This window comes from Chinchilla lanigera, unplaced genomic scaffold (genome assembly GCF_000276665.1).
Source record: "Chinchilla lanigera isolate Chin_1 unplaced genomic scaffold, ChiLan1.0 scaffold00075, whole genome shotgun sequence".
Classification (NCBI taxonomy): domain Eukaryota; kingdom Metazoa; phylum Chordata; class Mammalia; order Rodentia; family Chinchillidae; genus Chinchilla; species Chinchilla lanigera.
The window spans coordinates 9,147,653-9,174,036 of NW_004955476.1; the positions used below are offsets into that span (position 1 = coordinate 9,147,653).

A 26,384-nucleotide genomic window follows, 5' to 3' on the forward strand; every position below is an offset into this window, starting at 1 on the left:
AGCTCTTCCTAGGGCGTGTTCTTTCCACGCAAGCTACCCTGTCGCAGCATGTGCCGTGTCTGCCACTCTTTGGGTCGCCTGCCAACTGCACCTTGGGCACGAGCAGAACCCCAGCTGCAGGTGCGCGCGGTGCCCCGCGCATTGCAGCCTCGTGCGGGGGCTCGGCTTCGCTCCCTGCAGGCCGCTGCCCGGCGGTGCTCAGGCCGCCCGTCCCGTCCCGCGGACGGCCCGACGCGGCGACAGGGCGACAGGGTGACTGGGCGGCAGGGTGACAGGGTGACGGCCCGACACCGCCAATCAGCGCGCCCGCGGTACGCGCAGCCCGGCTCCGATTGGCCGGCGCGCCAGCGTGTTATTACTGTCGGTTTGATCCGAGGCAGGGGGTGGTCTCCAATCAAACAGAGAAAAGGTCCTGGAGAAGGTAATTAAATCCTGTCAGAGGCAATTATCGGTTCCAGGGCCGTGACTCTGGCCCTGAATGCAGATGCTCTGAAACTGTATTCTGCGGAAATCCAGGGGGCCCCGCTCGGCGCGGGCGGGCACAAAGGGCTCGCAGGCCCGGGCGAACAATGCGGCTCTGTCTGCGGCCTCCGCGCCCGCCCTCCCGCCCGCCTTTCCGCGCCCGGGACTTCTGCTCTCGCTGATCAAAAAATACTCCCGTTCAGGCCGCATTCTAATGAATTTAATAGACAAGGTTTTCCTTCCTTGTGCATAAATAACGGCAAGTTTTACCAAAGGACTGTGCCCTGACATGGCACTGTGACCGGCGCAGGCCGAGGCGGTGCACGCGGGACACCAGTCCTTGCACACGAAGGCGGAGGAGACGTGCAAACCCTGCCCCGCCTCCCGCCTGTCCTCTGTCTGTCTGTCTGTCTGTCTGTCCTCCAAGGCCTGCGGGCCGAGTCGGCTGCCCTGACGATCTTGGAGTTGCTCCAGGCCGATCCAGCCGGGATAAGGGCTGCAGTTTTATTTTTAAATTTACAGACCGGGAAAGGCTGCCGCAGACTGTAGTACGCGAGCAGGACAGTCGCCCCTGCTACGTTTCGGGGAGTTTTCCCACCAAGGCATGGAAAATCGGAACGGAGAGAAAAGAGCGCTGTATTTTACAAGGGAAGGGAAGGCAGGGACAAGCCCCGCAGGCACAGGCTGCGCCTGTATAAATACAAGACTTCAGCTTTGCTTCCGTGTGCTTTATTTCCAGCCGCTGTTAAGTAAGCTTTAGGAGATGGCTTTTGCCCGAGAGCTCCGTCCTAGAAAGGAGTTGTGTCTCCAGATTCTGAATAATTCCCATTGTTCTCCACGGTGGGGCTGGTGCCGCGGAAACACTCCATCCAGTATGAAGTCACGCCGCGGTTTCCCGGCCCTGCGCTGCAGACTTTAACCGACCTTCTGACTACTGGGTGCCCTACACGTCAGCGTCCGAACACACAGCCTGCACCGCAGTCTTCGTGTTTTGCGATCACTGGTATTATTTTTGCAAGAACAAGGTGTTCAAAACACCACTGAAACAATTTCTGTATTGTTGTTGATGAAACAGTTTTAACCACCAGGGCTTCTCCCTGGGGAACAGTTAACTTCCCTCTAATCTTGGTTGTTTTCTTTGTTTCTAAAACACCATGTCCCCTAATACACTTTATTTGTTTTGTTGAAACCTAAACAGATCTTTAAGCAAAACATCATTTTTAAAAAGTAGCCCTGCTAGTAGTCGGTTCGTCAGAATGAGGTCTTGGGCTGCGAAGCAAATTGGTGGAGAAGAGGCTAATAATCATGAAAAATGATTTGGACGTTAGATTTAAAAAAAAAAAATTGGTCAGCTGGATTAAAAAAAATTTTAAAATCTCAAATCTAAATCTTCACACATGGCTGGTAAAATGACGCTTAATTCATCCCATATGTTTTTGTATCATCAAAGGCTTCACCAAATTCTCTAGTAAAGATAAAATAGATAACATAGAGAGAAGCTAACTGCGCATGAGTCTGGCGGTACATTTCAGATCCTTAAAGCCAAAGTTCACCGCCAGGAACTCGGTATCTCTGTTTTCCTCCATCAGGGTGCAGTTTCCACCACAGTTTCACTTTTGTTCTAGAGTTTATTTCTGTTTAATAAGATCTTTAAGGAAAACATCATTTTTAAAAAGTGGCCCTGCTAGTAGTCGATTGGTCTACTGTGTGTTATTGTGTGCACCGGTAAATTCATTTTATTTGGTTTGTATTGAAGTACTAGCTGTTTTAACGAAGACATTTTTTTCAGAAAGAAATCTTTGTTTGTGAAGAAAAGAAACAGTTGCCCCCTCCCCCCCCCAGTACTGGGGATTGAACTCAGGGCCTTCCCACTGAGCTTCATCCCCAGATCTTTTTTTGTTTTTTTCAGTTTGCAGATAAAAGACATGTTTATTTTCATGACTCGAACATCATCACACAGGTTTAACAATCCTTAAGAACCAGTATTACGTCTATCAACGTTATATCACATTAAAACCATAACATTTCACCCCTGCAGCTGAAACAAGCAACACTGTCCTCCCACCTGCCTTGTCTGGGCCAAGCTCCAGGCTCAGGGGAGCTCTGTGGTTGCCTCCCCTGCCCAGGGGTCTGTGAGAAGTGGTGAGAGGAGCAAAAGGCATCTTTTTTAAGTTTATTTTTGATTTTGAAACAGGGTCTTGCTAAGTCGCTCAGATGGGTGCAAACGGGCCACCTTCCTACCTCAGCCTCCCCGACACATTTCTTGTTGCGTTTGTTAGTGAGTATGCGTAACACTCAACGCTCACTTTCCTTGTTTGTTAGTGAGTATGCGTAACACTCAACGCTCACCTTCTTTGTGTGGAGTACCTTGTTTTTTCCCTTCCTCTGCCCGACCTCCATCTTTTTCCCTTCCCCTTGGACACAATCTTTCTCCCTACCTCCTATTACTGGCCTTTCATCTGACTCCTTATCTTCACTCTGGGTTTCTTGCATAAGACAAACCATGTGATATCTAAGCTTGTGTCTCTGACTTTTCCAGAAATATTTCTCATAAGTAAAACAAAAGAAAAAAATTGAAATATTTTCCCATGACAATTAAGCTCAGTGCTTCTAGAAAGAAGTGAAGAAGAGGAGGAGGAGGAAGAGGAAGAAGACGGACCCCAGCATTGGGTGACCTGCGCCTAGGTTGCTGCAGAACCCTCTAAACTCCAGGCAGCATCGTATGCTTTGCCCCAGGAGCATCCTTCAAGCCGGACCTGAGCTACTGAAGGGCAGATGGTGTCTCCTTCGACCCGGACCCTAGGAAACCACCCAGTGGAACATGCGTCAATTCTCCACAGCCTCTGGGATGCATATGGGAGACTCACACTAAGGTAAAACCCCAGATATCATCAGTAACTACCTGGCCATGGCATTGAGAGAGAGAGAGAGACAGAGAGAGAGATACAGAGACAGAGACAAAGACAGAGACACAAAGAGAGACAGAGACAGAGAGAGAAACAAAAATGTCTTACTGAGGGTTTGACCCTGGTCTGACTGCTACTTCCTGGGTCCAAGTGTCTAATTTGTGCTCTAAAAGACAGAAGCTTCACGATGCTACAACTTCGTTCTGTGATAGTCAAGTCCTGACCATCAAACCCTCCTTGATGAAAACCCTCCACTCTCCAAGGTACCTGGAATTGTAAAGGTGGGCAGCGGGCATGGTCCATCTTTAAATGGTTGGTAAGCAGAACTCTCCAGGGAACATTATGGTGTGCTCAGTATTAAAATGGATTTTAAAATTTACAACATTTATGCAAAACATTGAAAATAATTCACATTGATCTCCTTGTGCTCATTTGCTTCGGTCAGCATTATTGGAATGGGACGACAGGATTTGCCTTTTAATTGGCCTTTTCCAGATTTCTGGTGAGATTCCTACTTCCACCAGCTAGGGGAACACGCAGCCCCAACAAAGCCCCTCGGGGTACATCTTCAGGATGGTGCACACAGGAACACTAATTTATGAACAGCAATGGAAGCTGAGTATACAATTCCTTATCCCACACCAGGGTAAGTGTACTCGGCTGATTACTACCTGGTGCGCTCAGAATCCTTGGTTAAATAAGCCAAAAGCCAGCTGCAGTTCTTATTTGTAAGCCGGAATTCCTCAAAAGCAAATGAGAAAGGAAAGAGTGACAAGGACATGAAGATCGTTAACATCGCTATTAAGCAAAGCATGGTAAGCACTGTATGCATTTTTTAACAGGGGCTGGCAGTGAAAAATGATCTGGGCCTTGTTGCCCTGGAAGGTGAGCCTGCACTTCCACTCTTCTGTAGCGTAGCTGTGAATTCGGTTCCTGGCAGATCCAGGTTTATTAACTTATTGGTTCTGCACTGAGGTGTGTTCCAGAGCAATTTTAAGTACTTCATTTGGTATTTATTCACGGCTCATAAAATGAAGCAGCCTTTCCACCAACCCTGAGGGTTTCCATAACCAACCCGTGGGTATGAAATTGAAGCACATCTAAATATTTTATTTGATATTTCCTAGCGGGTGTCACCTTCACTCCTGACTTGCAGAACTGGTTCTTTGTATAGCAAACTGTGGTTGCCACCGGAAGAAGTGACTTTAGAAGGATCCCCTCTATTTACTGTGAGGAGCAATTTTGCCCTCCTTCAATAGACAGAAACTTGGGGATGTAACTGCTGGAGCAGATGTGCTAGTTTCACAGTGAATTTCAAGTTGCCTGGTCGGCTCAGAGAACAGTAGGCAAGAAGAGAGGGCCAGGGTTTGGGTTCGGGAGAGCTGAATGGGCAGGAAGAAGAGATGGAAGTGATGAAGGAGAGATTCAGAGAGGGGAAAAGGGCATTGGGCTGGATGTCCAAGGATGTAGTTCCAAATCTGGTTCCACCCTAAGTGGGCACCAGGAACGTCACCGTGATCAGTCACACCTTCCCTTTTCTTTGCAGTGCCCTCAGTTACATCTGTGTGTCAGACAATAACAATGTTTTAGTAAAAATAGCAAAGCAGGGCTGCATGGAATATATACTAAAAGATTATTTTCTGTTTATATGAGATTCAAAGTTGGCCAGACATCCTTCATTTACTTCACTAGATCTGGCGGCCACAGCCACACACCTTCAGGGACACCTGCAGCGGACACGGGGGTTCTCCAATCCAGGGGACAACGCCGAGACCAAAGTGCCCCTTGATCAAATTTCTGCTGAGAGCTTTGAAGTTGACTTCTTGCCTCTTGACCCTGTCATCTTCAAATGCCACTGCCAGTAAGTTATTTCGTACTCCTTGACTAATCATCACCTGTCTCCTATTCTGGCTTTTCCCAGTTTCCTGGTCCATGGTCTATTATTCATAAAGCCCTCCTTATTTTCCTGTGCAAATTCCCTCTTTCTTTAGCAGAAAAGTTGCTCCTTCTGAAGGATGTTATTTCCTTTGCAGTTGTCTCATAGTTGGCCAAGCTGTCTTGGAGGCCACTCTTTGGGAGTTACTCCGAGTACTGTGGGGCAGGAATACAGATGCCACATTCTTGTGTCTTCTGAATCCCGTGCAGCAGGGAGCCCTTTCTGTTCAGAGTCCACTCCATCTGTCCACACGGTTCTCTGGCACTCTCTCATTTCCTGTTCACCCTTCTTCACACAGACAAAGCCACTGTTACGTTCTCACTGGCTCTGGATACACACGGACCTTCTTGGTTATTCACGAGAATGTCAACCACATGCAGTTTGCTGATGCCCTTGCCTGTGTGTTGTGGCAAATCTTAAGTGATCATGAAGGCTTTGTCAAGGGATGGAGTCCTTCTCCCCACCCTTTGAATCTAGGTGGCCTTGTGACTTGTTTTGTCCAGTTGAATGTGACAGAAAGGACACTGCACTACCTTGGAGCCATGTCTCTGTTTCTGAGGGTAGGTGGATTGCTGCGGTGTCTGTTCATGGCTGAGCACAGCTCATGGGGCATGGAGACTACCTAGGACTCAGACAAGCGGAGCAGCTGGGGTCCCAGGTAAAGTATGAGGTCCTGTGAGAGCATCCAGTCCACGCAGAGCTTGCAGCCAACCGCAGAGGTCACCAGACCCCACCTGGACCGGAGGAGCTCTCCTGGTCTCCCCAGTGGTCCCATTGTCTCAACTAACGCATAGCAAGTGAGCTAAAAAATAAAGACCACAGTTGTATTTTTCATATAATTAAACTATATCTTCAGTACTGGCTGCATTTATATCGTTTGGTGGAATAAAATTAAAAATGTGGCTTACCATACATTATACCACCTCAGGTGTCATCAGTAGCAGGTAAGATTATTCAAAATGTTAGTCAGCCTCTTTAGAAAACATGAGTGTCACACCTGCTGTACAATTTTTACCATGATGGGTAATTTGGGAAGCACGACTTCCCATCAGAACAGAGAGAAGTGGATGATCTTGAGGAAAGGGTGGTCTTACATTTGGAGGAGACTTGTTTTGTATTCAAAGTTATGTTTCAGTTCTGCTTTAGGAAAAAATTAATGAAATCTTTGTCTTTTTAAAGCAGGGTCTTGCTATGCAGTTCAGGCTGGCCTTGAGCTCACTTTGTAGCCCGGGCTGGTCTCAAACTCACAACAATCCTGCTGCCTCAGCCTCCCTAGTGCTGGGATTACAGGTGTACGCCACTACGCCCAGCTGAAATCCTTGAAAATCTGTCTTTGTCTTGTCAAAATGGATTTGCAGTGTGATGTGTATGGTACAGGAAGAAAGCTCACAGGATTGAATGTTGGTTCCTTGAAACCTTCAACCCTATGACTATGTTCATAAATTCACATACAGTTTACACTTTAAAGTATATGTATTTTTCTCTTCACAAACATCCATGCTACTGTGGAAAACACAGTAGATGCAGAAAACACAAATGGGAAAAGATTCATTCATGCTTCTTCCTCTTGGAAGTTGCCATGTTTAGCATATTTTTAATTTTTCACCAATTTCTTCTCTTTACCTTCTCTGATTCCTCTTTCTTTCTTCTTCCCCTTTCCTACCTTCTTCCTTTCTTTCCTCCTATCTTTCTCAACTTCTGGAAGATTTCTTGGTGTTCACTCTCCCTGTCTTACCTTTGGCACCATCCTATAGGAATACATCCACATCCGTGATTCTTAAGCCTTCATAGTTCTCTGAGCTGACACACACCGCACAGTGACTCCGCTGCTCGATGAGATTTTCAGAACTGTGTGACTGTGGAGCCAACACTGCATCTAGGCAGCTAGTTCCCAACCCTAACCCGAGACGCTTTGCTCCCGAATGTGCTTATGTTTGTATTAAGTTTACTGGTACATTTTAGACATACGTAATGATCACAGTCATCATAGGGAGTTTGTATCTGTACGTGATATACCTTGATTCTTTTTCTTCCCATTGCCCTCCCCTCTTTCCCTTCCCCCCCTTATTTACAAAACTTTATTTCTATTTTATCTGTCTTTTCTCATTTTTTCCTTTTCCCTTCCTTTTTTCCCTTCTCCCTCCCTTCTTCTCCTTTCCTTTCGAACAATTTCTTCCTATTTCACAGTATCTATTATATGCTTTATTCTTATTTACACTTTCAGTTTCTTACACCAGAGAGTCAGTTTGGTGTGAGAAACTGAATTTGTTTAGTGGAATAATACAGTATGTGGCTTTTTTACTTCTTTTGTTCAACGTAATGTTCTCTGTTGCCACTCAGCTTCAGCAGGGTATTTTTAGTTCAGAAAAAGATCGAATTTCAAGTTTTAAAATGCAATATCCATTAACTGTATTACTGTCACACCATCCCAAAGCCGAAAAACTGTGTAAGTCAAAACACCACAAGTGGGGTGTCTGTACTATATTTTGCTTTTCCATTCATCCATTGTGGGTGTTTGTGTTCCTTTAGTTTTTTGACCACTGTGACTATTAGTGCCGAATATACTGGATATATGAGTACAGGTCTCTGTTAAAATCTGTGGGTACAAACCTAGAAGTGGAATTGCCAAGTCACACAGTAATTCTGTTTAATTATTTTGAGCAGCCCCAACCAACACTCAGAGGTATAAAGTGATTTCTCCTTGTGATTTTGACTTTGTGTTTGTGCCAAGCTTTGACCCCATTTCTGATTATATGCTTAAGTGATGTTTCTAGAACCATTTGTGCTTGAGGTTGTGTCCATCCCAAAATCTCCTTATACATGTAGTCATATATTACTCCAGGGAACCCCTTGCAGTGTGTCTGTGTGTGTGTGTGTGTGTGTGTGTGTGTGTGTGTGTGTGTGTTACTGACTGGGGGTTGAACATAGGACCTTAGCACTTACCTGCATTCCTATCCGCGGCCCCCCTTTTTACATTTTATTTTGAGATGGAGTCTTGTTAAATTATTTGGTTGTCCAAACTGGGCTCGAAGTAGGATCCTCCTGCCTTGACCTCCCCGAGTGCTGGAACTGAGGTGTGTGGCACCAAGCCTGGCATCCGTTTCTCTTTAGACAAGACTACATTGTTCTAAACCACTCCCTGGATGTTATCCAACATCTGTGTATTTTGCTGCCATTGTGACAACTACTTATGTTTCATACACCAGCTATCACTGATGCTTGTGTTAATCGCCACAAATGGACTATCATCCACGGGTAAACCTGACATCTTTCCTCAGTTTACTATTTCTCATCTTTAGATTGTAGATGGTCCCCTCCTCGCCCTCCCCTCTCCCATCTTCTGCTTTGGGTCCTGAAGGGATCTTGCCATGAGCTGAATGACTGTCTCCCCTCAAATGAATGAGTTGAACTCTGCTCCCCAAGGTGATGGTATTGGAGGTGGGGAATTTGGGAAATGATTAGGGTCTTACTGAAGAGGCCTTGGCCAGGAGGCTCATTCCTTCTCACTAAGTAAAAATCCAGCAAGAAAGCAGCATTTGCCAGGTGTGGAAATGCACATCTGTGATCCCCATAACCAGGAGGCTGAGGCAGGAAGACCCCAAGTTGGAGGAAAGCTTGGGTCACATAGTGAAACGCTGACTTAAATTTCAAGCAAACAACAAAAAAGGCAGCTACCACTTATAAACAAGGAAGCCAGCATTTGACAGATACAGGTTGTCCTAGCCCCTGGACCTTTGCACTTCTCAGGCTCCAAGCTGTGACGAGTACATACTGTTGAGTATCAGCCATCCAGTGTGTGGTATTTTGTTATAGCAGCAAGAAGGAACTAAGACAGTGTGATAAACAATAGTAACAGCAATGTACTCCTCACATTTGCTGAGTACTTTAACTATCCAAGAACTGTATACTCTGTCCCCAAATCTCATCTTCCTGGACTCTTGTGACCGCCATGCCAGGCCAGCAGGACAGCGCTGCTTTACCCACAACCTGGGAGAGGGGCTAGTGATGGGGCCAGCAAGCTCACTGCAGCTCCTACTCAGAGCTCTTTCTTGGACGCTATACAACCTTCCATAAATATAGGAAAGGGATCTTTTTAAAAACACCATATGTATAACATTTAACATGGAAGAAGGGAGCTCACATTGAAGTCGCCACTCTGTCGGGCTCCACACACAGAATGCTGATAGGATGCCAAGCTCTAATGAGGGGAGGCGTATAATTTCATCATTACACTGCAAAGAGACATTTTGAAGCAAGCACTGTGGACAAATTAGCTCACCATGGACAGATGATAGTTCTTATTTTCAATTACTTCATGAATACTTTCCTCCGGCACATTGTACAGTTTCAACTGTCTGATGTCATTTTGTGTCCAGAAAGACACAGACCTCGCGGGCAGACCCCAAAATCTCGGGGATGCTCACTTTCTTCATCGCAAAAAATTTGTTAATATAAAAATTGTTATATCTTTAAAAACTGAAACATCAGGTTAAAAGAACATAAAATCCAAATTTTGAAAAGTACACTGTCATCATGGGAACCAGAGGCAGGGCCTTTTCAAAGCCGAGGCTGGGTGCTGGGTCGCTGTCCCCGGGAACGACCTGCACACAGGGGTTGCTGTCTGAGGTGCAGCGCTACAGCAGAGGTTAGGAAGTTCCTGCTCTCAGCTGCCAAACCCATGAAGCCAGCCCTTCAGCAGGCAGTCTTCAGGGAAAGCCAGAGTATGGAAGAGAGAAAGGCGGGCCCACCCCAGTTCCAGGTTGAATCTCTGTGCACCGGATGATTCCCATGCATTTATTCATTCACCATGAAGCTATTGTTGTGCTGAGTGACAGGGATCTGACGAAGAGCAAAAGACACAAGGTCTCGTCTCTCACAAAGTTCGGCAGCGGCCGAGGAGAAGGGAAGATGCTCAGCACCTCAGATGTCAATGCAGACAACAGCTCCAACTCCATGCACAGGAGAGGTGCACAGGGGAACCTGATGAGGGCCGAGGTCTGGTCGCAGGGTCTGGGGAATCATCTCCAAGGGAGTGGTGCTTGGGCTTGGATCTGAAAGAGGACTCAGAACTGACTGATGAAACGGGGAATGAAGAGGAGGAAGGGAAGAGGGACGTGGGTGCACTTCTGCACCCGGAAGTGAGAGAGGAAGTAAAAAATTCAAAACCAGGCCTGGACCAGGGACAGGAGGAGGAGGCGGCACAGACCATGAAGCTACAGGGGAAGAGAGGGCGACCGTGGACAGGCTGTGGTGGACTGACAACTGGTGGTCAACTTGTAGCATCCAGCTGAACTGAGTGAGCATGGTGCTGGGTGTGGGAGGCCCACCTGGGGATTGCTGCCAGCAGCATAAGAGGCAGAACTGGAGAAGAAGTTAGGCTGCTGGGAGCTGAGAAAGGCTGTTGGGAGCTGGTGGAAGCTGTAAGGGGCTGTTGGTTCCGTTCGAGGAACTTGTCATGCCGGCTTTCCTGATGAACTTGGCTGTTTTCATCCTCTGAGGAGCTAGGGACATTCTTGGCACTGAGAATGGCTTGGGTTCACTTTGGAGGAGCTCTGGTCCTCACTCTGAGCATCGCTTCCTGGCTCCAGTGGGGAAGACGGTGCACTGTCAGTCTCTTGGAGCTTTTCACATTGGCTTTCCTGATGGAAACTCAACTATCTTCACCATCTGAGAAGCTTGGGACCTCACTGTTACTGAGGATGGCTGTGGTACTTTTTGGGGGAGCTCTGGTTCTTACTTCGAGCATCACTTCCTGGCTCCAGTGCAGATCCCTCAGCCTGCTAGCACGGATCCTTCATCCTGCTGGTGCAGACTTTCTAGCTTCCACCACTGACCTTTGGGCCCTCCCAACACAGATCTGTGGAATAGGCCTGCATGAGATATTGTTATGGGCTCTCAACCTCCAGTTGGACTCGTGGGAGGCATTGTTATGGGCTCTAGGTCTTCAGCTGGACTCATGCAGGACATTATCATGGGATCCAGACCCTCAGCTGGATTCTCTGGTCTCTAGTGTGTGGACAGATTTCCTGCACTCTCTTGTATATGATTCTTTGGGTGACTATTACACATAATCTTATAAAATATGTGTCCCATATTATACTGTTCCCCTTGCAAAATAATCCCAAACCATAACACAGGGCATGGCAGGGGTATCCACAGAGGAGGATTACTGAGTGACTTGTGCATTCTGAGAAGAGCGTTTGGCTAGACGAAAGGCATTCCGGGAGGAGGCTGGCATGGGTGTGAAAAGACTTCAGCAGAGTGCTGCTGAGATTCAGACATAAGGGGATGAGAGCACTTGTGAAAGAAATGTGGGAGAAAGTGCAGGTTAGGGATGTGTAAGGACTCAGATACAAAGGAGAGCTGCAGGGGAGGGAGGTACTAAATGAAGTACCCGGTACAGAGATGATGCCGCTGGAAGGGGCTCTCCTCAGAGTGGTATCAGTGTGCTGTAGCATGCCAAATCCTGCCTGCTGCCTGGTTTGGAGGTAAAGTTTTACCAGACAGGACTACACTCATTGTATTTCCTGTGCATATATATATATATATATATATATATATATATATATATATATACATACTGGGAAGCACAGCAGCTTGGGAGCAGAACAATGAGGTGGCACTGATTGGGTGCACGTGTGTTTAAACTGCTTTGAGAAAACCGAGAGATGAGCAGACAACAGCACTTGGGCTTCAGCGGTCCTGTACAGGTAGGTGCTGACTGCTCAGAACCTGCAGTGGGAGCAACGAGTGTGGATGAGACCCCAGGGAGAGACTGGCATGAGAACAGAAGAGTCCTCAGACAAAGGCTGAGAGGCTCCACCGTGTAAGGGCCAGAGGAAGTTCTGGACCAAAGGATGTAGCACGACAGAAGTCAGGTGCACTCGTTTCCTGGGGCCATAGCCACAAAATACAACTGAACAGCACCAGACAAAAATGTGGCTTCTCACAGCTCTGGAGGTCAGAAGTCTGAAACCAACAGGTGTTGATGTTCCGGGGCTCCTGGGAGAATCTCCCTTGTGCCTACTTCTTAGCCACTGGCTTTCCCCACAGACCTCGGTGGTCCTTGGCTGGCAGATAGATCGCTCCAGTCTCTACCACTGTGGCCACCTGGTGCTGCCCCACACATCTCTGTCCTGATGGCTCTCTTCCCACCAGGTTGCTGGTTACGGATGGAAGGGCTCCCTGCTCCAGCATGGCTCAGGAACGACTCCATGACCAGCTCGGATCGATCCCTGGGAGGACATGGACATGAACTCTAGGAGGACACTATTAGACCCAGTACACCAGGGAAAAGATAAATCCCCAGAGGATGCCATAGCAGCACCATACAAAGCTGCTCAGAGGTCCAAGAAATGGCTTGCACTCATCCTGGTGCACGGGGAAGTGGAGACCCGCAGAGAATTCATGTAGACTGCACTGTCCTGCAGCGTGCAGATTCCTGCCCTGTTCCTGCCCATCCTGAAGTCGGGCTGATGGTTGTGCTGTGGAGTTCGTCTGTGTTTGACAGGTGGCCCAGCTGGTGTCTCTCTCATGTGGCACAGGGGTCCTGGCTCCGGAGTGATGTGAGAGCAGCAATGCCACCTTTGGAATTTCTCTGTCTGATCTCTGCAACCACTTGGTTTCCCTCGGAGATCTCTCCTTAAGTAACATCCAAGCCCGCTCTGTTTCAGAGTGCGCAGAGGCTAATGGGATCACTAGCTGAGGTGAAATGGTTGCAGATGGTAATGTGAAGACTAATTTATTTTCAGAGGCTTTTAGGAATTCATGTGCTTTTAATGATAGCTTACTATAACCACAGATCCCTCATTTTCACTCTTGCAGGGGAGAGGATATTGCCATTATTAACAACAGAGGAAGACAGAGTGGGCAGCTAATTGACCCAGCTAAGCTGACACAGTTGTGGTGGGGTTATGGGAGCTGAAGAGCTTTACGATGCTCCGAGGACTTCTGCCTCATCCTTTATGGCGACTTCTTTCACCTCCCTGCCAGCCACTTTCACCTGGGCATCTCTCTTCCTGTGCCGCCTCCATCTGGCAGGTGCACGCCAACATCAGCAGACCAGTGGTTTCATGATTTTCTTTCTCCTCCTTTTCCATCAAAAATCTGATGCTGCCTGTGCTCCCACCAAGGAGATGGTGGATGCCCTTGGAAAGAGCAAAGTGGGTGCAGTTCCCTCCTGCCAGTCCTTCTGTGCTGAGCTCCTAGCGTCCCCTGCTTCTTAAACCAAAGCTGGGCTGATGTGTTTGTTGTCACTGGCCTGAGAAGGAAAGGGACAGAGACTGGAGGATGAGAATGGGAAAATATATTTTCTTTCAGTCTTCTCATAAAAGGAAGGGAAAAAAGCCTTCCAAAGTCAGAGGTCACTTATCTAGGGGGCAACATCTTGGTTGCTTCTTTGTCCTTCTGCACAGCCAGATTCCTACACCACTCCCCTAAGTTCATAAAGTCCAAGAGGCTGGGTGCTCATTTGCTGATGGCCCCACTCCTTCTCCCTCCGTCTCCCTGGCACTGAACTCTGGTCTTGCCCCAGATTTATGCTTTGCCTCTGATGAGTCTCGGGGATAGCTCCTTAGCCTTTACAAGATTGACATCCTGGATTTTCCAGAAGGGCTTTCACAAAGCCTGTGTTGGTTTGGTTGTTTTTTTTTTTTTTTTTTTTTTTGCAAGGGGAACAATATAATATAGGACACATATTTTATAAGATTATTTATAATAGTCACCCAAAGAATGATATACAAAAGAGTGCAGGAAATCTGTCCACATACGAAGACCAAGGAATCTAGGTGAGGGCCTGGATCCCATGGAAATGTCCTGCATGAGTCCAGCTGAAGACCTAGAGCCCATAACAATGCCTCCCACGAGTCCAACTGGAGGCCCAGAGCCCATAACAATATCTCATGCAGGCCTTTTCCCCAGATCTGCACTGGGAAGGCCCAAAGGTCAGTGGAGGAATCTAGCGAGTCTGTGCCAGCAGGATGAAGGATCTGTGCTAGCAGACTGAGGGATCTGCACTGGAGCCAGGAAGTGATGTGCAAGGTAAGAACCACAGCTCCCCCAAAAAGTACCACAGCCATCCTCAGCAACAGTGAGGTCCCAACCTCCTCCAATGGTAAAGACAGCTGAGTTTCAATCAGGAAAGCCAATGTGGAGAAGACTGAGCTGTGTACCATCTTTCCCTCTGGAGCCAGGAAGTGATGCTCAAAGTGAGGACCAGAGCTTCCCCAAGGTGAACCGAAGCCATTCTCAGTGCCATCAAGGTCCCGAACTCCTCAGAGGATGAAAATAGCCAAGTTCATCAGGAAAGCCAGCATGATGAGCTCCTCCAAAACAACCAACAGCTCCTTACAGCTTCTACCAGCTCCCAACAGCCTTCCTCAGTTCCCAACGGCCTCTTATGCTGCTGGCAATAGTCCCTAGGTGGGCCTCGAACACCCAGCACCACGCTTACTCAGTTCAGCTGAGTGTTATAAGTTGATCACCAGTTGTTGGCTGTCAGAAGCCCTGATTCCCACCTGCCCAGACCAACCAAGAAGGCTCCAGAGTTCTGCACTGAGCCAGTGGCCCAGAACTGACATTCCCTAGACATTGCCACAGTTTAGGAAGTGGCACATAGCCACTCTTGGGGAAGCGTGGGTTTGAAAGTCAGCCCCATCCAGGGTGGAAAGCCTGGTGCTCACCACTTTTATTTTTATCTTAAAAACAAAATACTTCCATATTCTAAAAACAGCACAACAGTGTTTATATATAAGACGGATGCATAAAAGTGTAGGCTGGAGCATGACTGATAGGGCCCACAGGTGGGTCTGGGAGCCAGGTAGCACTAGATAGTTTCTTTGCTCTAAAGCTACCAGGACAGAGGGTTGACACTATAAAAATTCTGGTTGTGGGTTACACCATCCTCTCTACATTTTTGCGTTGTCTTTTCGTAAATTTATTTGCTAGTTTGGTTTCTTTCATAAAATCGTAATTGCCTCCTATTTTTCCAGTGGGTTCTCTTTACCATGTGGCTTGAAAGTTATTTATCTTTTCCGATGCCAATTGTTGGATAGTTTTGCGTATTCTACCTGCTCCTTGTCTGGGACTTGTCCACTCTCTTTTGTTGTTGTAATTAGTAACAGTGACAGACGTAGTGGACAGAAGTCGACGTACTGAACTTCCCCTTTATGGCTTGAGCTTTTGGGGTAACGCATGAAAATCTTTCCTTACTTTGAGTTTACAAGGCTGGTTATTTTTGCATATTTTTCTGATAGACTTAAAGTTTTGTTCCCTTTGTTTCCAGATTCTAATTCCTTTTGTTTCCACATTCTAATCAATCTGGGATTCATTTTTTGACGTGAATAATTTACACATTTAATTTGATTTTTTTCCTACATGATAATTCAGTTGTCCCAAAACTGAGTGGTTGGTTACAGGAATGTAATTGATTTTATATTCAGAAAACTCACTGAATTCTCATACATTTTAATAACCATAGATTTTTTTCATTTTGTATGTAAATATATTCCCAGTATTGGAAATAATGACTATTTTGCCTATTCCTAAGTATCATTTATCATATTTCTTTTTCTTGCTTTATCATAGTGTCAGAATTTCTAGAACAATGTTAAGTAGCAGTGACAATAACATTCATCCTTATCTCACTCCTGATATTAATGAAAATGTCTTTAAACTTTTAAGTAGAAGTTTGCTATGTTTTTATTAGATAATATTTTTTCTCAGTTTCCAGAAGTTTCTTTTTACATCTAGTTTGCTACAAATACATTTTTAAAAAATTGTAAATAAATTTATTTGTCCTAGCAGTTCTGATGAGAAAGCTCACAGCCACCGCTCCTTGGAGTCTCGGCGTCACCTTTCTAGGCCCCATTCTCACTCAGGAGGACTCAGAAGAGGCAGGTGTGCTCAGGGCAAAACCATCCATGCTGACACATTCCACACTGATCCTGCTCCTATTCCGGGGCAGAAATGAGTCCCATGGCTCCACCTGCTAAGGAGAGAGACCAACAGTCAGAGCATGCAGCATATCTATCTTATGCATTAAAAAAAACTCCATTGCTGGTCATTTCCTTTAACAATTGCTTATGTGTATTTACTTGATGTGGGAAAAAACCAAAGTGCTTGTGAAACCAGATGTCTGCGGGTTGTTTCTCACACACAAAGTGGTCCTCCAGTGGACATCAGCTGAGTGGCCTTTCCTTCAATTCAGTTCTGACCCATTCTCCCTGGAGACAGCCACAGGTCCCGCAGATGCAGGGCTCAGTGCCCCTTCCCAGTTCAGATGCCAGTCTCAAGTCCAGGCGGGGGCTGTGCTTCTGAGCAACAGGTGACAGATTGGTCACCACACCCTCGGGCTTGATTAATTCGTGAGAGTATCTCTCAAAATTCAAGGAAGCATCTGCTTACATTTACTGGTTTATCAATGAAAGAGATAATAAAGGACACAGGTCAGCAGCCAGGTGAAGAGATACACAGGAGAAGGCGAGCAAGGTCCTGCGCACAGGAAATTCTGTGCCCACAGCCACCACCCCCGCACCGGGATGGGCTCCTCACCTGGGACACTGCCCACACCCCATAGCCAGGGGTGGTTAAGGAGGACTCACAGAGTGTGGCTGATTATGCAGTCCAATTCCAGCCCTCCATCTTCTCTCTCTCTAGAAAGAGAAGAGTTGGGGCATGAAAGTTCCCCACTTAGCATCATGGCTTGGTCTTTCTGATAATGAATCCCATCCAAGAGCCCACCAGCAGGCACCTCATTAGAACCAAAGATGCTCTTATCACCCAGGCAATTCTGAGGGTGTTATGTGCTGTGTGTTGGGCCCTGCATCACTCGGGACAGTACAATGGTTTTAGGATCTCTGTGTAGGGAGCTGGAGTCAAATACTGAATATTAGGACCAAAGATTCACTTAACGTCCCTATCCACAAGGGTATTTAGAGCCCTGTCTCAGGAACCAAAGTGGACACTACATTTAGTACTCAAATGCCGCTATACTGAGGAAATGACCAGGGCTTTAGGGGGTTTTTGCAGGGACTGGGACAGAGACCACTGTACATATTGTTGTAGGGTATCATTTCCTTCTTGGTCAGCTGCTGACATTGTCTTTCTAGTTTCTTATTTTTCAAAACCCTGACATAATGTTAATTAAAAACTGCTAAAATCCATATGAACACGAATTTAGTTAATAACAATGCCCCAATGTTGATGTCTTAGTTGTGAAATCTGAACCATGATTATAGGAGATGCACATGTCACGAAAAACTGAGTGAGAGGTACACGAAAATGTTCTCTCTGTGACTTTTTCCTAAAGCTAAATTATTCCAACACACAGGGATACATTTAGAAAAGGCTTTGGTTTTGTTGAACATTGCTACTATTTCTTTCTGCTTTGATTTCTTTTTCATTGATCTGGGTCTCTAAAGCTATCATTTCCTTCTCTCTAATTGCTTGGGATCTAACCTGGTTTTCTAGCTGCTGGGCTGAAAGTGAGGTGTCATTTTTCTCCGAGGCTGCTACTCTGGCCCTGTGAGCTCTGTCAAATCACTTACTATCATTTGACCCTCTTCCTACATGTATATGTACCATGTGGATGCCTTCTGTATAGAGCAAATGGAAAGGTACAGTCCATAGTAAGACTTAATAAGTAATTGTTTCAATTCCCATCATTTTTGTCAGCATAGTTATTATCATCAGGAAGAGAACTCATGGCAAATGTTTTTTGATGCTTACAATGGTTTTGATGGGTACATTTCTTGGGAAACTTGCTTATATTACAGCATGGATAATTTCCAAGTTTTATTCACAGTTCTATATTCTAATGTCATAAAGTCCCTTAAAACACCAGTCAGAAGTGATGATGCACTATTCGGAAAGACACAGCAATGGACACATAGGATGAAAGTGGTCACCGGAATTATATGTGTGTTTGGCCTTGTGTGCTGGATGTTCTCCACTGTCCTTCCATCACTAGGCTCTGCCTGTCCATACCTCCGTATTCCATTCTGCTCCCCAGGAGACTAAACTCCATGGGCGCGGTCAGATGCATTCCCTTGCCCTTTCTCAAAGAGAGGTGTCAGTAGAAGGTTGAAAGTGAGAAGGATTGTCCAGAGTATTTGTTTCCTTAGCTTTCTGTTGAAGACCCCAAGTCCTCATAAACAGTCTCCCTGCAATTGCAGGTCCAGGTGTCTCTGGGTCTGGGTGATCTGCTCCTCTTCATTTCTTGCCTGCTGTCCTTCAGTCCTAAGAATGGTAACAGTTCCTGGACATCACTAACATTGGAATATTTCACCCTTCTTTATAAATAGTCCCTTCATTAAACTCATCTCAACTAACCTGTTTAAGTGCACCATCAATTTCATCACTAATGAATGTATGTTTCATCAATTACAATTTAATTTGCCACCATAGTTGAATTTTTGAACAATTATATTAAAAATGGCACCCAAGGTTCAGAGAAAATTAGTCCAATATGCTTATCTTCAATTACAAATGTTAAAGAGTAAAAGCTTGGAGAGGATGGTCCTCTGAGCTCACCTTTAGATACATCGGTATCTTTACCCACTGTTTCAGTGTCTATTACCAAGAGTATTATGGGTTGCATGAAGACATCAGAAGCAGTGGACATTTGTAAGTATTTAGTATGTATAAGACATTCTTCTAAGGTGTTTTAATCCTTGAAAGAACACCAAAAGTTATTTTCACTACTATCCATTTTGTTTTGTAGATGAGGAAACTGAGGGATCATAAAGAACTTTGTTCAAGATCTCATGGCAAAAAAGTGGTCAAGCTGTGACTTGGTCCAAGCATCTGAACTCCCAGCCAGTGCAGGACACCACAGTTGACAGTGTGGTTATGAGGTGACTCTAGCCCATTTCAAAAGGTGAATATGCCAGTCACAGTTCCAGTAGGAAAGAGAGAGCAGCCTCAACATGGGCTAATTGTGAGGTCCTTAATAAAGAACTGACATCAGGATTTAGGGAAACCAAAATGAGTGGTCCAGTGTTTCAGAGATAACAACAGTAGAAAAGATTCCTACCACCAGGCCCAGAAAGTCAAGGAAAAAATTAGTTACTGAATCTGGAATAGTTACGAGCTAGAATCAGGCATAAGAGAAGGATGCTGTGTACGAAAGAAAAAGAAATATTTCTCTCTCACCTCCCTCTGGTTTACCAGCCCCACTCCCTTTTCTTCTGTTATAACAAAAGTCCTGATGCTGGATACTTTATAAAGAAAAGAGGTTCGTGCAGCTCAGAGTTCTTGAAGCTGAACAGCATGTTCCTGGGTAGGCTCCATTTCCTCAAGGTTCCATAACTTCTCAATATCGCCACCCTGGAGGCCATGCTGGCAGAACTTGGGTCTTTGGGAAACACACTCAAGCCATACCCAACCTCTTGTGTCTCTCTTGCTGAGCAAACCCAATTGGAAGCCCAAAGCCAAAAGCTCAGCTGACCACCTACAAAGTTTTGCCTCCTGGGGTCTAGAGCAAGATGGTGAGTGCCTTGGGAGGGTGACAAGAATATCCAGCTGAGTGAACCTTTTAAATTAAGGAAATAGCTCTGTTCCTAGAATAATTTTATGCAAAACTGAAATTGAAAGTAAGATTACTATACCCAATAAGGCATTTAGATATCCCTTTCTCTCCTTCTTTATTTTCATTGCTTTTGGAAAGCAGCTGGATTTTTGTAAATGCTTCCACACACTTGTTTAGTCTCTGTGGAAAAAAGTCTGCTTGCCTGGAGTCTGCAGATACAGGTATGTGGATGGTAGCCACATCTGGGTTCCAGTTATGAGTGCCTCACAAAGCATAAGAGAACACTGTAGGTCAGCATAACTCGGAGCCACTAACTTTTTAAATGCTAGAGATCAATAGATCCCATCCTACATGCTTTGTAGAACTTTAGAAACTGAATGATTGTTTTGGATTTTGTGATTTAGCTTCCCATTCACAGAGGGGAACATGATATCCTGAAAGATAATTTTCCAAATATGAATCAGTTTTCCAATCCGTGGGTCTGTAAGTGAAGGAAACAGACTTTACGAAATGACTGACTGCAATTCTCATCTTTTCCAGAATGGGCTTTCCCCCTCTGTCCCATGATTCTTTTTCCAGTATTCTAGTTTACACCAACCGTAGAGCTGTACGTCATTTGCAAAAACATTTCCTCAAGGTATCTACTTTCTTAAATGAATAGGAGCCAGAACAGACCAACTACAGTGGAGCAGTGAATGAACAACATTCATCTGAACACTTCCCAGGGAAGGAGGGGCCAACAGTTACTGTGTGCTGTTTGGTTCAATCTAGTTATTCCCTGGGAAGGGCTTATCTCCTTGTGTGTGTATTGGGAATTGAGCCTTGCATATTTCATTTGATCTATGCAAATAGAGTAGATACAAATATCCATTTTCAGACATGAAACTTGATTGATTTCCTATGAATGGAAAGCTAGAGCCAACCCCTAACTCTATCTCTTCAACAAGTGTTTCTCAATAGAGTAGAGAAAGAAGAAACAATACCCATGGCAGAAGTGTGTGAAATGAATGTGGGAATTTTTAATAGAAATTACTGTTCAAATGATGTAGGGGTGCTAGTGCTGACTAGGGCACCAAGTGCCCCATGGGACGGTCTAGCATGATAAAGAATTCATCTACAGAACAGAGCCCAATTAGGAAACATTGGCTTAAGCCATACTGAAATAAAGTTGCAGAACACAGGGACTGTTAATGCTTTAGAAGTAAAACAAGAATATCCATGCATTTATTGTTTTATGCCTTTTTATGATGTATCTATGACTTTATAAAAAATGTCATAACAGAAGAAACTGTACTTTTTATACAGAAATCTTCTGAATATCGTGAAGAAAGTGAAAGCTGAAGAACTATTGCTGTAGTCTACGTCAAATAGAGGACCATGCAACTGTAAGGTCCTTTGAATGCTGGAAGTGAAAGCAGGTATGAAAAGTAAAGCTCTAGCAGATGGGTTGCCAGTATTCACGAGTTCTCAGGCAGCGCCCTCTCAGCGGCTGGGCTGGCTTGTGAAGGATGTGTCTGGGAAGCCCTCTTGCTCAGCTCACCTCTTCTCAGCCAGTGGATGGGCGACCACCCAGCCACGGGTTTCTGGGCTTTCTTGCTTGCCTCAGGTAACAGACTAATGAGGGGAGGAGCAGATCTTTCCAGGGAAGTCTCCCTTGTGCTCTAATTTGAAAGGTGCAAACAGCAAGAAGCATCTTCTTGGCAAATTCAGTCTCAGTATTCCAGACCCTTCTTACCTCACATCTTTCTCCACATGCATGTGTTCTCTGCTACAGTAGTTTTTAGTTTTTGGATGGTGGTTACAATGTACTTCCTGGGGGGTGGGGTCAGTGCGTGAGAAAATGGGGTGGGATCCAGGTGTAAGAGTGTGGGCAAAGGGTATAGACTCCAGGCAGCCTGAGTCCAGGGCTCTACAGTGAAGATCAAGTTCAATCCGAATGCTATTCCTCATTAGCTATGTGACTTTCAATGGGTCACTTTATAGATGGCCTGTCCATCTATAAAATGGGGGAAAACTTCAGCACATACATTATGTATGTGTGAAAAGAAAATGAAATAACGGGAATAAAGGTATTTTTAATCCATCATCTGACTCTATGCCTTCTTCCCAGCTTCACCTCCCTCTCAACAGTAGAATAGTATACACTATCGTTATATCAGACTAACTAGTTAGCATTTCTTAAACTACCTTCTATGGCTCTTGGGGTCTCATATTGTGGAAAATGCCACTCCTGTTTGCAGGGCATGTTACAGTATAGATCTAAAATGGCCCCCAAAGTCTTATGAGCATGGGAGGGGGTGGGATCATGGGGGCATTGTACCATGCAGTGGATTCATCCATGGATGAGTTCCTAACTAGATGTGCTGTGAGGAGGTGGGCCTGCTTGGAGGTGGTTGCTGGGGACATGACCTGGGCAGTGTGCTCTGGTCCCCATTTCTTCTCCTTTCTCTCTCTGCTTCCTGGCTGCCATGGGTTGAGTCCTTTTCTCTTCCTCCATGGTCCTCCGCCATCTTGTTCTTCCCTGGGAGCCAGCTGCCCATGGACTGAACCATGAGCCAAGATAAACCTCTCCTCCTTCAAGCTGTGGGTGTCAGGTACTTTGTCTCAGCAATAAGAAAGTGACTGAGACAGAGCACAATCTCGTTATCTTCCTAGGGCCAGCTAGAATGTCCACCAAATTCACTGTCAGAATTCATGGCACTCACTGTTGGCTTCTGAGACTCACACATAGCCAACATCCTGTCCTGACTCCTCTTTTCTAATGTAGCCCTGACTTGTTTCACACCCCAGCAGGTGAAGCTACCGAAAAGGTGATGATTGCTCTATCCCAATGACAACAGTCTGCTCTCCCAAGCTCCATTAAATGAGGGTGTTGCCAACAGGATGCATGCAGGAGAAGTCTGCTGGGGGACTGCATGGGGAAAACTTGCTTTCCCAATGAAGAGACGGGTGAGACTGTCTACTTTGCTTACCTCAGTTTCCTCTTCCTTTCCACAGAGGAGTGAGACATGTGGCAGTGCTGACCTTGAACTTGTGATCCTCCTACCTCAATCTCCCAAGTAGCTGAGGTTCTGAGCATGTGTCATCATGCTCCAGCAAGTCTTAATTTTTTAAGCCACTGAAAGTCAAATTTTCTGTTATTTACAGCTAAATGCATTTCTAAGGATAAAGAAAATTACAATTTTGTAAAAATCCACATGTCGCTGACTTTTCTATCAATAAAACTGTATACAAATTGCAGGAATAAATTGGAAATACAGAATGGCCGGAGGTGAATTCTTTATTTGTTAAACATTTGGGGTCTTTCTCTACAGGGGGCATGTAGTTCCTCCACAGGGCATCCTTGTGTGGCTGTGTAGACACATGAGATGGGGGGGAAGGGAAGTGTGCCACTTTCAAGACAAATCCTTTGCCTGCTTCTATCGTGAGACCAGAGTGTCCCAAACGGAGACTCAACCCACTAACCTGGGTAGGAGAGAACAGAATGTGGGACAGAGCTGTGTCCCACCCCACCAAGGTGGATGTGAAGATGAGAGTGGTCTAGGAATGATTTGTTTTTGAAGCACAACTGAACATAAGCTAACTTTAAACAAGAAGGAGGGGAAAGAGGTTTCTAATTATACAAACAGGAAGCAAATACTGTTAGTGATTTCCCTCACTAAAAATACTAGTCCTTTTCAAAGTATTTCATATATTCAAGATACATCACACTCTTCTTTAAAAGCTATAGAATATTACTATTTCTCCCCGCTATTAAAATTTTAAATTCCATAGTCTTCTTAAAGATGGGTTTCACTATGTTGTGGAGGCTAGTGCTGAACTCTGGGCTCAAATGGCCCACCTGCTTCTGCCTCCCAAACAGCCGAGTGGACTATGGTGCCAGCCGTATAGGTTTTCCTTAATGATTGCTGAATATTCCGTTGTTCAGAAATTCTTTCCACAAATCATGAGGAGAGTATTTGTATCATTATTATTTGTATGATCAGATAAAGCCATTTTTAGAGTTCTTTATTTATTTATGTACCCAAGCATATAGTACAGTATTTGGTATATATAAGGTCCCAAACATTTTTGCTCAAGAAAGTTAAAGAGGTGAACAAAAAATGAAAAGCTACCACAGGCAGAGAAACAATAGGTCGCATGGGAAAAATTTCAAGAGCTAAACCACATATTCCCTGGTTACTTGTTTCTTTGCGAAGTTGGTTATAGCTTCTTTGTGTGTCTTTCCTGTTATATAACATTGCCTGCTAACTATCTTATTGATCTTAAGAGAAATTCAGCAAAATATGTGTTGAAAGGAGGCTATTCTGTCATGCATTAATTAACTGATCCATTTATATCTTTATTTGATAAAATTTTATGTGTAAATGCCCATTTTGTGTCAGGTCATGTTCTAGGCTCAGCAGAAGAAGCAGTGACTACAACAGACAAGATCTCTAATGTACAGTGCTGTACATTTCCCTGATATTGGAAGGGAGGCAGACAACAAGGAAGTTAATAGAAAGGGGATGAATATTTTTGTATTGAGAAAAGTGTTAAGAAGAAAATGAAACAAGGTGTGTATTAGTCAGTTTTTCTGCACTAGAATAAAATACCTGACCCCCACAATTTAAAGGAGAGTTGTAGTTTGGTTCATGGTTTGGGGCATTCAGTTCATGGTTGGCTAGCTCAAGAACAAAATATTATGGCAGAAGGTGTGATAGAGGAAAGCTGTTCCACTCGCGGCAGCCAGGAAACTGAAAGAGAGAGTGGAGGAGCAGGGGAGGAAACAAGAATACACCTTTCTAAGTCACGTGCCCAGGGACCTGTGACCTGCCTCTTCCAACCAAGCCTCACTTCTTACTTGCACATTTAGCTATGTATTCATCAGTGGACCAATGACGAGTATAAAATCCCTATGATCCAATCACCTTTCAAAACTCTACCTCTGAACAAATGACAGTTCTGAGGAACATCTTAGATATAAATCCTAATGAGGTTATGAGAGCAAATGGAGTCATAGGGAAGAAAGTGGACAGCTTTAGCTTGGAAGATCGGAAAGTCTCCTTCAAAAGGTGACATTACTTTTTTTTATCTGAATGTCGAGAAATATTCTATGTGAGGATAAAAGGGATGAAGGTGTCAAATAAAGGGAAAAGTCAGTGCCAAAGCCCTAAATGATGAGCTTGACATCCATGAGGAAAAGAAAAAAAAATAGTGTGACGAATGACAAGAGGAGGAAGGGCTGCGGAGAGGACATCAACCATGCTCAGACAAGATGCAGTTTCAAAGACTATAGTAGGGACTTTGACTTACCCTAAGAGGAATGGAGAGGCCATCTGAATGCTTTGTGCATTGCAGCAAAATCAGATCCAAGCCCGACATATCCTGTCATTCATACATAGCTGTCCTATGGAGTGTCAGTTGTTGGGGGTGAGGGAAGGAGAAGACACCAGCTGGACACCACTGCGGATCCCCAGACCACAGCCAATGGCAGCTTAGATGAGGGTGCAGACAAGGAAAGCGAGTGAACAGGGCACATGCTTTGAAAGTAGAACCTGCAGATGGGGTGGAAGGTTATACATGTGTTGGACCTCTTTGGGTGTGGGCACTAGTGTCAAATTGTTTCTTGGAACCCTGACTTCCATACTTATTGATCTGGGGAAAATTATTAAGCATCTGTTTCAATCTCTTTATCTGAAGGCCATTTTATGAGGTTGCATAAATGAATCAAGCATGTGAAATACTTAGCCCAATGCTTGGCCCATAGGCAGCATTTGAAAAATTCCACCTACTATCATTATTAGGATCATGCAAATGATAGCATTTTTATTCAGAAACAGTTGTGCCTAAACCAAGTCAAGTACTTCAAGTGGGCAGTGGAAAAAAAGACATGGCAGGAGAACCGGAGGAGGTGCATGTGAGAGGACCTGTGACCCGCCAAGGGACACCGTCTGCCACTGGACCTGGTGTGGAGAGCATGGCACTGTGCTCCTTGGACAGTGATAAGTCGGCGCAGGGTAAAAGCTGTTCAGGAAGAAACATAATACTTTTTTTTTTCATCTTGTATTTTCCCTCAGATCCTCTTCTTTATTCCAGCACATTATTCATCTCTAATACAAAGGAGATAATATGGAAATTAAAGTACTAATTTCAGCTGTTGAGGGAATCAGGTCACAAAGTAAGGATTAAGAGACAAAAGAACAAAACCTCAGCACCTCTCCAGCCAGGTTTCTTTGAGCCTGTGGATTTTCATGAACAATTTTCCTAGCTTTGAAGGGGAAATGTCCCTTTTACTGATACATTTCTGAACACGGTGGAGTTCAGTGTTATGCACAGTAATTTGTGGTTCTGTACATGACTTTCTTAACTCTGAGAAATGTAGAAGTCAGGGTTTATATTCTAGAGGTTGTGTTATTATTAGATTTTGTTCATTAATAGTGAGAGTTCTGCTAATCATGTACCAGCTAGTGTGCCAAGTTTCCAACATATCCTAGTTTACTTATTTCTTACTGTAACCAAAAATAAGTGTTATTATAGCCTTTATGAAAATGATAAAACTGAAGCTTAAAGA

At 44.9% G+C, this 26,384-nt stretch overlaps 1 long non-coding RNA gene across 5 annotated transcripts; it reads left to right on the forward strand.

Annotated features, from left to right (window-relative positions):
* Nucleotides 1–341: 341 nt before the first annotated feature.
* Nucleotides 342–23,093, forward strand: LOC106146361. 5 transcript variants are annotated; one of them, XR_001230772.1, is made up of 6 exons: nucleotides 342–421; nucleotides 3,199–4,183; nucleotides 5,061–5,229; nucleotides 19,025–19,180; nucleotides 21,137–21,249; nucleotides 22,829–23,093. It is a non-coding gene; the product is annotated as an uncharacterized LOC106146361 (long non-coding RNA). The 5 variants fall into 5 exon arrangements; XR_001230773.1 differs by lacking the exon at nucleotides 342–421 and having other exon boundaries at nucleotides 2,298–3,335; nucleotides 3,542–4,183; XR_001230771.1 differs by lacking the exon at nucleotides 342–421 and having other exon boundaries at nucleotides 2,298–4,183; nucleotides 5,022–5,229.
* The last annotated feature ends 3,291 nt before the right edge of the window (nucleotides 23,094–26,384 follow it).